Source organism: Globicephala melas, chromosome 13, assembly GCF_963455315.2.
Source record: "Globicephala melas chromosome 13, mGloMel1.2, whole genome shotgun sequence".
In the NCBI taxonomy this organism is placed as follows: domain Eukaryota; kingdom Metazoa; phylum Chordata; class Mammalia; order Artiodactyla; family Delphinidae; genus Globicephala; species Globicephala melas.
In genome coordinates, this window is record NC_083326.1 from 59,763,380 (window position 1) to 59,777,769 (window position 14,390).

General features: G+C 39.7%; 1 protein-coding gene across 3 annotated transcripts in view; it reads left to right on the forward strand.

Annotated features, from left to right (window-relative positions):
- The first annotated feature begins 364 nt into the window (after positions 1–364).
- ANKRD12 (ankyrin repeat domain 12) overlaps positions 365–14,390 on the forward strand; it is a 114,560-nt gene continuing 100,534 nt past the window's right edge. For 2 of the 3 annotated variants that reach the window (XM_030836625.2, XM_030836627.2), the window contains exon 1: positions 365–666. The gene's annotated coding sequence lies outside the window, so the exon portion shown is untranslated. The remainder of the gene's footprint in view (positions 667–14,390) is intronic. The other variant, XM_030836626.2, reaches the window with a different exon arrangement.

Genomic DNA, 14,390 nt, shown 5'->3' on the forward strand with positions numbered 1-14,390 from the left:
CGCTGCCGCCATTTCCAGAAGTTTCCAGTCACTGCCACGGCCATGGTCGCCGCAGAGCGCGAAGCGGCACCCGCCGGCCCGGCACGTCGGCGGCGCCTGCGCGGCTCCCTCGCTCCCCTAGGCCCCTCCCTTCTGGGGCTGGTGCCGGCGGAGGGGAGGCGGCGAGGCGGGTGGGGTCCGCACCCCCGCGTCCACTTGGTACGCCCCGACCCCCGCCCCCGGCTCGGGAAGCTTCTCCCGGCCCAGGCAGAGCGGCGGGCCGCGGCGCGGGGAGGCGGGCGGAAGGGGCGGCGGGGCCGGGGGCGGAGCGCTCACGCCGCCCGTCCCGTGCCCGGCGCGTCACGTGCCCGCGCCGCGGCCAATCGCCGGACGGCGCCGTCCTGGGAGCGAGCAGGCTGTGGTGAGGGGCGGCGGAGACCGGAGATGTTTTCGAGCCCGGCCTTGGCGGCGTTCGCGGCGGCGGCGAAGACCACGACAGCGACGGCGGCGCCGAGGCCCTCGTTCCAGGGATAGACCCTCCCGCGCCGGCCGTGCCTCGGGTCCGTGCGGGCGAGGGGGGCGTGGCGACAGGCGAGGAGGAAGGAGGGGCGCGGTTTCAAGCCCCGGCCCCGGAGCCCGGGAGGAGCCCCTCAGTCGCGCCGGCTCCCGTCCCCTCCCCCGAGCGAGGTAGGGACTCGCCCCGCCCTGCGGCGCCGCGCTGACAGTACGGCTGCCCCGCCGGGAGCGCAGTGGTCGCGGCGCGGCGGGAGCTGCCCGAGCGGGGGGCGGGGGCTCCGCGGGCGGCCGCGCCGCTCCCGGAACATGGCGGGGCCGCGGCGCGTGTGCGTGCGAGGGAATGAGGGAGCGAGTGTGCGCGGCTGGGGGGCCGCCGCCGGGAGCCGGGCGGGGTGGGGGCGGGGCGCCCCCAGCCCGGGGCCGCGGGTAGGCAGCTTCGCGGCGCGGACGAGCCGGGCCCCGGCGTTCTCGGACCCTCGGGCCGCCGGGTTCTTGGAGCTAGTTCGAGGGTAACACGGTGTGACGCAGCCTCGAGGTTCCCAAAGCGTTGAATAAACGGTTGTACAAAGAGGTCACCGAAGCCCAGCTGACAGCTGTTTTAATAATAACAGTAAGAAGCAGTTTAGGACGGGAAGTTGACACTCTTGCACCCGTAGAAACCGTAGGAAACAGTTTAAGCGGTGTTAGCGGTCGAGAGTGTAATTTCCACCCTGCGGACGCAGTGAAAAGGGTCGCAGACCCAGAGATCCTTAACACTTCGGAATCGGCTCTAATCCTGAAGTTGAAGTGAACCTGAGTTCTCAGTCATGTGTCCTTTTTTATTTTAAAACGGTTTATGTAAATTATAAAAGAAGGCGAACTGGTGAAATAGCTATTTTAAAATAAATTGACTGTTGATTAAAAACATATGCTTATATAGGCTCTTAAAAATCTTGGGCACTGATCTGTTTCAGTTTCTTCAGTCGTTATACAAAGGCTTTCCTGGAGATTAGCTCAGAACTGGCAGAACATGTGCTATATTGGTGCCAAGTGGCTTAAAAAACAAAATGAGATAGTGTCGACTGTGTAAGATCAAGTCGTTATATTAGCTAAGCTTGTTGGGAAAAGTCTTTAATTTGGGCTAAACGCAAAAACATGTAAACATTCGAAATGTTTCATAGGCAAGGGGGGGGAGGCTTTACTAAAAGATCTTTTATAGTCGACACAAGCAGTAACCAAATTTCTAAAGGTCTGCAGACGGTTGACTGAGTAAGGTCAAGCCTAACTATTCGGGGTATGTGTTCTATTTTAGGGACAGGCAAGGTGTTAAAATGAAGTAAAACTTAAGTAGTATTCATGGAAGGAAAAGAGCAGGATGCCTGTAATGTTCTTAATCTCTCTGGTTTCCATAGTTGTTGTTAGGATGGTTTTATGAACAAGCAGAGCTGGGAAAGTGGAAATCTCTGGGTGTGTATTCCATGAAGACTATTTGAGGCAGAGTAAAGAAAATAAAGTATTCAGATGAGGAAAGAACTTAGTAGGTGGAAATACATTGTGTGGTCTTTGATTTTAGTTCTTTAATACCAGGAAGGGGGAAAAAAGCTTGAATTTTGTTTGGAGACGAGCGCCCAACTGGTGGAATGAATTTAAAAGGAAGATGTTTTTATCAAATTGTTTATGTTACTTTTTTTTTTTTTGCTATAGAAGTTGCTGTAAAAGGTAACTGATCATCTTCGAGGTAGACTGGAGAAATAGGGATATTTGGAAAACTCATCATTGGAAAAGACGTTTTTATTCTATAGAATAAAAATAATAGTAAAAATGTTCAGTTTCTTGGTATGAGTTGATGAGTAGTTAAATTTTCTGTAAGCCATTCTTATGTTTTAAGAGCATTGTTTCAGGCTAAAAGGAGAATGACTAGTGAGATTAATCATGTCCATCGTAGTCCATAAAAGGTTTAGACAGCTTTCTGTATATAAACTTGATGCTACTGAAGCAACATCTATCAGATAGACATGAAGAATTTATCCAGTAATTGCAGTAGGTTGCTTAATAGCTAATGACACCACTTTCTGACTTGGAACTTGTTGCGGAAGCTGACATCAACATGTATTTGTAAAATGCTTGCACTCTGTAAAGATTGTAGTTTAGAGATTTATCCTTAGAACTGGAAGAGACCTCAGATTTTCTAATCCGTTTCTCTCATTTTACAGATGAGAAAATGAAGGCCTGGTAAGGGGGAATGACTTACCCAAGTCAGCACAGCTAATTAAAACGGTCTGTGGTTTGGCCTAGAGATTTTTTTTTCTGAAGATGCTAATTTGCTTCTTTAAGAAGTAGCTTTATGGAGTAGTGGAAAGAACAGGCAAATAAAAGTGAGAAGGCCAGGGTTTACATTCTTGATTTGTCACTTCCTAACTGTGGTTTTTGACAAATCATACTTTCAGAACCTTGCCTTTGTAATCTGCAAAAAATAATTTTCCTACACAATTTACAGGATTGTTTGATGGAACAAATATGATTACATATGGAAAGCACATTATATACTATAAGCTTTTATCTGTGTAAAAAGTGGTGACATTATTTTTAAAATAAATACAGTTTTCTACTGTATTATCTAAGGTGTCTAGATCCCTAGGTTTTTGCTTAGCCTTAGCTTCATTGTTTTGAGCACCTGCTGTTTTATAGATTATAACTCCCTGTAGATACATTTTCTGATCCCTACTTAGTTCTAATCTTAGTAAAGCCTCTTATGAACATTTTAAATATTGCGGTTGTTAGAGCCTGACTTCCTCTGGAGAATATGAAGTTTCTTCGTATAGCATTTGAAAACATTCTCATATACACTCATGCATGCATAATCTGTTTCTTTAACAGGCAGTGGCTTTTTAAAAGTAATAGTGAAAGTATCTTAGTAAAAATGTTAATTTGTTGCTAGTTTCTAGATAATGGCAATAACAGGAGGTAATTTCCTTTATAAACTCAGCTTTTGAGTAGTTCATGTTAAGGTTATCTTGTAGATCTAAAATATAAGTGCAGAAATGTTAAGACACTGTTGACTTTTGCTGTTAGGTTTAAAGACCTTTTTCTTTTAGCGCTTTAAATCGATAATACTGGGAACATCATTGTAGTATTGTAATGTTACATACATGGATTATTTGTAACCTTGAAGCTAAAGGTTATGATAAGCATTTGTTGAGCATGTAGAATCTGCACGTATCTGTGTTCAAAGTTTTAAGTGAAATATTTCAGATAATTTTCATAATAACCCTGTAAAACATACTGTGGCTGAGGAGAATGAGGCTTTGAACTGTTACGTGGTGTACAGATATTCACAGACCTAAAAAAGTGACAGACTCTGCCGTCCCCATTCTTAACCATCTCTCTGTATTCTACCTCTAAGAGTGTTCAGCTGATTTTGAGAAGTTTTAGGGCAGTTTTTAAGTTTCTGACTTTGTGAAAAATTTGGTGGGGTGGGGGGCAGCATTGTACCTTCTACTATGTTGGTTAAAAAACAAAAAGAAAAGAAAATACCTTATGAGAATTGTGGAAAACAGTCCAGCAAGCCTTTTAATGAGATGCTGATGTAGTTGGGTTTTTTTATGTTGTCAGAAGCAAATTAGTCTCGCCAGCAACAGAAGGACTACAGTTGTTAGTACTAAGAGGCTGTTCTAACAGACTCCACCTTGATATTATGTTCATTGTTCTAAGGAAACATACTTTAAACAGAGTGACTGAAGGAGAAAGATAACTAACCAAATTCATTTGGGACTTTTATAAAGGAATAGATCCAGCAAGAGTAAATATGAGTTTGTCCAGGTTAGAAAATAGCAACCAAAACTAGGTTTTCTGATTAGTGGAACCTTCCACAATTCTAAGAAATTCAAATTTAAGTTCTTAGAGAATTAGGTTTAAATACAGAAATGCTTCCAAATTGAGGTAAATAGAAGAGGTAAATTATGAAGCTGCAAGTTGCAAAATCATTTTTCTTCGGCTTTTAAAAATTGTGTCTTTTTTTGGCCAGTCCCTTAATATTTGTTTATTGCACTAAAATTGTTTCAAAATATGTAGTAGTTTACATTTCTGTTTATCAGTTTGTATTTGGGCCACAGTTGGGGGAGATACCACAAATACTTGTGATAAATGCTATGTTGTTAAACTACCTTATTGCTTGAAAGAGTTGGGAGAGTCCTGTAGCTTCTTACATTTCAGATTGTTGTTCTTCCTACATAGGAGTTTTTTTGGCATTCTGACTTCTAATAGAGAACAAAAACCATGTGTGTGTGGCTCTCTCTTTCTAGAAATAGCTGTAGTAACTCATGATAAAAGATAATAGTATGTAAAAAATTACGATGTTCTGTAGTTCATGAAGTACATTTTATATCCGATCTCTTGAATTTCACAGCTACTCTGAGATCAGCAAAAAATCCGCTAATCTAATGATATTGAACCATGGATAGGATCCAGGTTAAAATTCTCTGGAGTAATGCTAGACTCCTTTGAAATGCACTCGTGAAAGAGAAGCATTAGCAAATCTGAAGGAAGAGGAAAGAAACACCTACTTTTATTCTCTCTTCCACCAAAGCCGCATTGTACACAGCTTTCTTCCATTCTGTTCTACCACTTCTGAAACTTTAACAAGCAGGGTAGGAGTAAATACTAAAAACATTCTTTATACCACTTTACTAATTAGTGCTGGTGTTTAATGATGTCACTTAGATGAGAAAATTTAAAATTTACAGAATGTTTCCTACCATAATTTGCACAAAAATATTGTAACTAGGAATAAAGCCTTGGCTTATATTTTAATATTATGTACTAAAGTCTTGCAACCTCTGAGTTAAAATAAGTTCTTTTTACCAGAGTTTAATTTTAACTATTTGGAAGTTACTTGGTGATCAAAGAAAAGACCTTTTATTGAGCATTAGTATTCTAGGTACTGTTAGATACTTACATATGTGTTATTTTAATATATGATGAGAATAGATATTTTACATATCTAGTTATGAAGAAACTTCAAAAAGTTGTTACTGGAATGTCTCCAACTCTAGGTGCTATTACTCAAGAACTAACTTAAAATTTGTAAGTGTTATATAAATGTAATTTTATTACTTTGAGGAAAATTTTTTCTTAAGATCAACCAACTTCGTTTGTAGATTGATAGCTGAGGTGATCACCCAGTAGTGGTTCTTCAACCTTCAGAAATTATCTCTGTCTTCCAGAATTCATAAAAACATCCCAAGAATGAAGATGAGTGTTCTCTTTAAGCTGCAGTCCAACAGAACAAAAAAATACCTCTTTACCTTCTGTTTGTGCTCATGCTGTTGAAAGTAAACAATTGTTGGTCACCAATTAAAATTTGTGTCATTACATTTAAGTTATATTACCGCTGTCATTTTACATCCAAGGCTTTCATCTTTAATTGCGGTATGAAGGGTTTGATTTTAGCTACAGGAATTTGGATCATTAGCTAATACATGGAGAAATAATCATTTGCATTTTCTCTCCTGTGAATTGATACTTCATATCTTTTGGTCAGAGGCATAATTACAAATGTCCTGTGATTGGTAATGGATTCTCCACATAACTTTTCGTTCACTCTTTACCATTACCTTGTGAAGTTTATCTTGTTGCCATTATACAGATGAGTTTAAATCAGTGTCTGTATTGCTCCTTTACAAAACTGCACATTCAAAGAAGCTGATATTATTAAGAGAAAAAAAGGTAAAATGATAGATAAAATATGAGCCTTTATGGGGAAAATAATTGTTTTGTATTATGGATTTTTACAAGGAGTGAAAGTTCTTGAATGATCCAGTCTGACAGTGTGACAGATTATCTCTGGATATTGAATATGAAAGTAACCAGAATTTCTTTTATTTTTTCTGTATTTTCAAGTTTTGCCACAGTGAGCTAGTATTATGGATATAATCAAGAAGGTTTTAAACACTGCATGTTTAGTTAACAAATTTTAAATGTTTCTATGAACGCTATTGCATTTAGTGTTGAGACAGGAGTTTAGAAAAATATAAGCGAAGACAATATCATAGGTTGTTTTTTTTTTAAAGGATTTACACTCAATGAACAAAACATAGACATGTGGAATAGGCGGACAGTATTATTGTTTAGTCATTCAAATTGCTTTCTAGTTGGTGTAGAAAGGAACATGGTGAGCCCTCGAGGACATGGGTCATGTCTGTCTTGTTCATTGTTGTACCGTAGATTCCATCACAGTGTAAAGGATCACCCTGATGCTAATGACAGGAGGATGGTCTGACTGGCAGAAGAGATGAACTGGGACTAAGGGAGGAAAGATGGGTAGCAGATGAAAAAGGCCATGATTGCTAGGAAGAAGAGCTTAATAAAAATTAATTTCCAATATGGGGAGTAATGTAATACAGATTTTCTTAGAAAATAATTCGAGGTTGTATAGAATTCATATAGGAGACAAAGAGATCATTGAAAAGGTGCTTAGGTTTTAAGGTTTTAGGTGCCAATGCTAAGCACATATCTGAAGAAGACTTCTTGTATGGAGCTTAAAATCTAGCTGCAAGAGATAATTACTTAAAACAAGGATCCATAATTACAGAGAGTTCTGTAAACATTTGGAAGTTACACTGCAAATTTTTTAGTGAAAGAACCTATGGCTTTCAGGCCCTGAGATGGGTCTGTGCAAAAAAGACTAAGAATCACTGACTTGGAAATTTAAGTTGAATTTTTGATGTAGAACTGTTACATTCTTAAATAGTCCTAATTTGTGTTTTTAGGCATTTATTTTTTATAGTATATTTCTTTTCATAGATAAAGTTGTTTAATATCAGCATCATAAGTGAGATTTGCCTTTTTTATCCACAGTTCATAACATTTACATGATTATATTTCAGGAAATGTTTTATTTTAAAAATCAAATACATATTGTTTGTCACTGGGGTTGGAGTTTCCATAGTACCACACTTTTCTTGTTACTTACTTATACAGCTGTTAAAATACAGTGAATTTACTATGCTTTGGTCCCTCGGTACCATATTTCTTATTATTCTCCTCAGCATACTTTGGCAGGGAAACAGTTTATAATCCTAAATTGCCCTGACTAAAAGAGCAACCAATAATACTAGTACCCTAAGTCAGTTTAGAGCATGTTTTCTTTTAAATGCCCTATATGCAGTTATCCTGAATTCTTTTTTTTATTGAGGTCTGGTTGATTTACAATATCAGTCACATTAGTTTCAGGTGTACAGCATAGTGATTCAGTATCTTTGTAGATTATACTTCATTTAAATTTGGCAGTTGTCCTGAATTCTTGTGCGGAGTATAGCAGGTGGGTTTATGTTGGAGAGTGTGCAGAAGACAGAGATAGCAGGTCAGGACTAAAGGCCCAGACAGTTCAGCCCTGGTGTGAAGTTGTATGGAAGCTACAACTTTGGCTATAGTTGAAGTAGTGCTAATAACCCACCTTATTGTTGGGTCAGGGTGGGAATGATGTGGTATGTGGATTAGCAATAACTTAATACTTCCATAAGTTTTGCTCTCTTGGGCGGGGTACTGATTTTAGTACCTCTAACTGCATAGAGAGTTTGGGTGTAGATAAAGATGATTTTCAGGATCTTAGACTTACATTGCAGAAGCCATGATTATCATAAACGATTCTGGTTTTTTATGCCATATCCTTTATCTCAAATCTCTCTTTTTTTAATGTGCCACTATTCAAACTGCACCCAATTATCTAAGCAATTAGAAGTCTTTTCCTTTCATTTAAGGCTGAAGTATGTACCTGTCATTTATCAAGAAAGCCATTGGGACTTTCCTGGTGGCGCAGTGGTTAAGAATCTGCCTGCCAATGCAGGGGACACAGGTTTGAGCCCTGGTCCAGGAAGATCCCACACGCCGCGGATCAACTAAGCCGTGCGCCACAATTACTGAGCCTGTGCTCTAGAGACTGCGAGCCTAGAGCCCATGCTCCACAGCAAGAGAAGCCACCGCAATGAGAAGCCTGCGCACCACAACAAAGAGTAACCCCCGCTCGCCGCAACTAGAGAAAGCCTGTGCACAGCAACGAAGACCCAGTGCAGCCAAAAATAAATAAATAAATATTTTAAAAAATAGAAAGCCGTAAAAATGAGGGCATTATTTGGGATTAAAGTGTGAGTAGTACTGAGAATGCCACCAGGCGTATGATCTGTTGAGTAGATGGGCTGCTTGTCTTTTGAGGGGCAAAGTAAAATACCAAAAACTTTTTTAAATTTTGAAATAGTTCAAATAATTTAAAAGGTACAGAAGATAGCATAGTGAGAACCTTCTACCTATCACCAACCTTAAGAATTACAATTCAGTTGAACCCCTCTGTATACCTTTCCTTGAGCCATTTCCTCACTTCCCCAGGCAAATTCCTATCTCCCTCTTTGCACAAACTTTTCCCAACAGTGGATCTGCCCTTTCCCTAGACTTATGTAGATTTGTTTCTTTATGGAAAGTTCACCACAGTGACCTTTTCCGTTTCAATTCTATTACATATTTTTTCATTCCCTGCCCATTTTTATTTATTTATGTACTTATTTATGTATTCATTAATTTATATTTTTGGCTGAGTCGGGTCTTAGTTGCGGCACACGGGATCTTTTGCTGCGGTGCTCAGGCTTCTCTCTAGTTGTGGCGTGCGGGCTCCAGAGCGTGTGGGCTGTGTAGTTTGCGGCATGCAGGCTCTCTAGTTCAGGCGCGTGGGCTCAGTAGTTGTGGTGCGAGGGCTCAGTTGCCCCACGGCATGTGGAGTCTTAGTTCCCCGACCAGGGATCAAACCCGCATCCCCTGCATTGGAAGGGGACCACTGGACCACCAGGACCACCAGGGAAGTCTCTCTGTTGCATATTGTGTATAACAGTAAGAGCAGTCTCACTAGAGGAGTTGAAAATAAGATTTGTATACATGAGGTAGAAATGTACCTTAAAATCTAGGCAAAGTAAAGACTTCACTGCACTATATACAGAACAGATTGGCAAAGTAGATGTGCGAGTAACCTAATGAAATTATCATTTTAGGAAGATTAGTCTGGTAGCAGCGGTGTGGAGCAGTGGTCTGAAAGGAAGTGTGAGTTGCTAACTCATTTTGTCTGGCTTTTTTTCCCTTCTAATTACCCTATGTTAGTGAGATTTTGTTCTGCTTCCAAACACTGCTATTTTGCAGGAAGAGAAAGGAGCTGGTGGCAAAATGCTTAATTATGAGTGCTTCTAGTTTTCAGGCTTTGGGGTTTGCTCTTGCCCCCTTTAAGAATCTGTTGACAGTGAAGTGAATACGTAGTGGTTGTTAGTTCTCTACTTTCAGTATTGTAATTTTTCCACCGCCCAGTGCCAGAGATGCAAGTCAAGCTGCCTCACCATTTTCTCTGGGCTGTTGCAGCCCTCTGCTGGTCTACGGAAGTTGCACATTGAGAGCCCTGTAGGGCTAGAAAGAGGTCAGTAAACCCAGCAACTCATTTTTAGAATCTTAGAACCTTAGAAGTCATTTATGTCAACTCCCCATTGCAGATGAGTATTTTATATGTCGACCTTTACATCTGGAAATGAATGTATATATAAATATACGTACATACCGAGGGCAAATAGATCATTGTAAACCCAGCTGCCTGTATTACTTCCTTTAAAAATTCTAAATACGTTGTTAGAACGTGATCCTTTATGGTCCACTGTTTGACAGTGCCAAAAAAATCTTTTTACCACTAATCTCTTTTGTAAATATTATCTAATGAAGTAATGAGAATTTTATTTTTAAAAAATTTGAGGTATTGTTTAGTCATTACTATTGGAAGATAAATATAACAGATAAATGCTAATTGTTTCTTTTAAATTATTTTCAAAGCATTTTTACTTCTTGTTGCTGATGTCATTCTAGCCTCCTTGCTCTTGCTGACTATTCCTTCCCACCTCACAATCTGGTCGTTACAGTTGAAGTGGTCTCCGTGTCTCTCCTGTAATTCCTCTTTAGTGTGTCTTCCAGAGTTTCACCAATGGCACTTTTTCCCCCCTCCATGGCACCTTTTTAAACATGCTGCTTGAATTGTGTCACTGCCTTTTTTTAAAGCCTTAAATTGCTTTTGTCATCGTAAAGATCAAACAACACAATGACGAGGTGCTTCATGTTGCTCCCTTCCTCCTCTTTAGCCTCATTTTCTACCCTATTCATGTTTCAGTTTTTGTTGTCCCTTCAGTGTGGTCTGCTGTCTTGCGTGGGCGTGTGTAATTTCTTGGTCTGGAATACAATCATCATTTTCTTGTGGGAAAATGTTATGGAATAGCTGCCAGAAAACATTGTGCTAAAAATCAACCATGGCTTACTTTGGGAAGGTATGATATAGCAAGCATGAACCCTTGGTTGTTTACATTTCAAGCAGTTTGGCTGCCTAAATGTTACTCTATTTTATACTGTTGGTTTACCTTTGTGGAATTTTGAAGGTAATACACACATAGAGCTAAACCAAATAGACTATTTACAGTGCATTTACTTGGTATAGTCTTCTAAATTAACGGCCGTGCTCAGCTTTCCGAAGGAGATAATATATAGCAACACCAACCCAAAGTGCAGCCTATATTTACTGGATTGAGCTTCTGTCCTGAATCTTTTGCTTCCTTTCCTATTCTGATGGCTGGGTTAGAAAACATAAAACACATGAAAGTACCTTTTACCTCTTTCCCTCTTCTTCTCTCTAAAGTAGTTCTCTCACCTGCCATCTCATTATTTTTTCCCCTTGGGTTCTAACCAGAACACTGTAGTTCTCCAGAGCAAACCAAGTGTAAGTCGACCTATTTTATTATTTTTAAAATTTTTATTTGTAGATTATACAAGGAGTACATGCTCATTATAAAAGTTAATATAGAACTGTATAGGGCTTCCCTGGTGATGCAGTGGTTAAGAATCCGCCTGCCAATGCAGGGGACACGGGTTCAAGCCCTGGTCCGGGAAGATCCCACATGCCACGGAGCAACTAAGCCCGTGGGCCACAACTACTGAGCCTGCGCTCTAGAGCCCGCAAGCCACAGCTACTGAGCCTGCGTGCTGCAACTACTGAAGCCCGCACGCCTAGAGCCTATGCTTCGCAACAAGAGAAGGCACCGCAGTGAAAAGCTTGTGCAACAAAACGAAGAGTAGCCCCCGCTCGCCACAACTAGAGAAAGCTTGCGCGCAGCAACGAAGACCCAACACAACCAAAAATAAAAATTAAAAAATTTATTTTTAAAAAATTTAATATAGAACTGTATAAAATAGACCATAAACATTCCTTAAGGACTTTAAAAAATATTGTCTTAAGGGCAGTGTTGAGGACAGTTTATTTTAAAGGATGTGGATGTTTTCATCTTTTTCATGCTGTTGGTTAAATTTGTGATTTTGATGATACTAATTTCTTGGTCTGGAATACAGCCATATTATTCTTGTGTTATGGAATAGCTGCCAGAAAACATCGTGGTGAAAATCAACCATGCCTTACTTTGGGAAGGTATGATAAAGCAAGCACAAACCCTTTTCATAGACTGAATTCTCACTTGAATTGTTTAAGTAGTTGAGGTGTTAGGGAGGTACAGTTAATATCCCAGAAGCATGACCATTTACCATGAGGCCTTTTCCATTATTTTTTAAGACCACTTTTTAAGTGTGAGGGAATTAAGCTTTTGGTCTTTGTGCAAGTAGGAAATGTTTAGTATTTATGTCTAATGGTTTACTTTTTTTGCATGGGGGAACACAGCAATAAGGATGTCATTGTTTAGTACTTCAAGCTATCATTTTTGTATTCATAGAAAAATAGAATGGAGTGAAATTGTTCTAAACATCTTATTCTGGAATCAGAATTTTGGAAAAATAGGAGATCTTCAATGTTATCTAGCCTAACTTTCAAGAAGAAACAAATACTGAGAAGTGATGAAGGTCAACCAAAAAGTCAGTGGTAGATCTCAGCATAGAATCTTGGACTTCAGGCTCCCAGATCAAATCAGAGAAAATAATAGTCACTTTCCTAACTGAATGACTCTTTTTTTTTTTCTTTTTTAAAGGATGAGCTCCATGACCTTTATTTATTTATTGTTTTTTAAAGTAACCATTTTATTTTGGCTGCACTGTGCTGCATGCGGGATCGTAGTTCCTCAGCGAGGGATCGAACCCATGACCCCTGCTGTGGAAGTGCGGAGTCTTAACCACTGGACCACCAGGGAAGTCCCTACTGAATGACTCTTAAGGGTCATTGAATTCTGTTGCTGGTCCTTTACTGGTTACCTTTTTTTCTCAAAAAAATTTTGGAGGAAGCATTTTTACCGTCAGCATAGCTGCAACCCAGTGGAAGCTGGAGCAGGAAAAAAGTTAGCAATTTCCATTCCATGCTTATGGTTCTAGCTTTACTTTCTTTAGGTAGGATGTAAAATTGCTGGTAAATTTAGAGGGCAGCATTTGAATATTTTATATGCACCAAGGACTATGTATGCTAAGATATTTTATTTACTTCTCATAGCCTTATTATTTGAGCATTACCATTTCATAATATAGATGAAGAAATTAAGATTAAAAATTTAAAAGTAAAAATAAAATAAAAAGATTAAGAAATTAAGTGCATCTTCTGGGGACTTCTGGACTATGAGGCAGACTGGGGATGCTCCCTTCCATTTTAGTAATGTATACGGAAAGCTAGATAAAAATAAAATATTTAAAAAACACAGCTGAGCTTGAAAGCAAGAAAGAGGAATCTGCAGGTGCCTGAAATGGAAAAAAAAACTCAAAGTCATAATAGGAAGCAGAAATTGAAGCCCTGTCCTATAAAGAAAATAGACAGATACCTTTTTAGTGTGTGAGCTTTAATGCAGCCCTGGAACCCACAGGCCCAGGAGTGGCAGGGAGCTGCGCCCAGACCAGGAAGGGTCTGAATTATTTATGAATGGGGCCTAAAGAAAAGTCTACCAGCCTAGGGTTATATTTCCTGGTGTGTCTTCTTATCCTTTTATCGTCAACCATTTTAGTATCCTTTTTTGGTCTCTTTTACAAAGTATGTTGCTGAATCTTATTTTTATCCAATCTCAGAGACTCGTATCTTTTTTTTTTTTTTTTTTTTGCGGTACGCGGGCCTCTCACTGCTGTGGCCTCTCCCGTTGCGGAGCGCAGGCTCAGCGGCCATGGCTCACGGGCCCAGCCACTCCGCGGCATGTGGGATCCTCCTGAACCGGAGCACGAACCTGTGTCCCCTGCATCGGCAGGCAGACTCTCAGCCGCTGCGCCACCAGGGAAGCCCAGAGACTCATATCTTTTAATTAATGAGTTTAATCCATTTTCATTTATTGTAATAAATGTAATAAATTTATTGTAATAACACAAATATTGGAAATTATTTACATTTTATTGACTATTCATCTTCCATAGTTTCTTAATCTTATAAATATATTTTAAAATATATATGTTTTCTTTCCTCCAGACGAGAAGTACTGTAACCACTTTCTCACTTCCTCTAGTCTCCTCCACCCCACCTCCTACCCAACAACGTCCCAGCAGCCATGTTGACGTTTTGTAGAATTTTATTTCTGGATTGTTAGGGGTATTCTTCAAGCATCCATCCGTCTGTCATTTTTGTTTTTGTATGAAATATTAGGTTTATTAGGTTATTTACTCTAATTCTCATACATCACACAGTAGTTCTCATAGATTTATTTCAGTTATTTTTTGAGTGCCTACTTAAAAGCAATTTTCAAGCAGGGTGTTTGTATATATACATTATAAGGCCTTTTTATGCCTGAAAATATCATTCATTAACCTCACTTTTATTTTTTTTAATTTTTATTATTTTTTTAACATCTTTATTGAACTCTCACTTTTAAATGATAGCTTAGTGTGATTAAAGATTTTTGGTTTGAAATTTTTTCCCTTAACATTTTGAAATGTTACTGCATTGTTGTCTT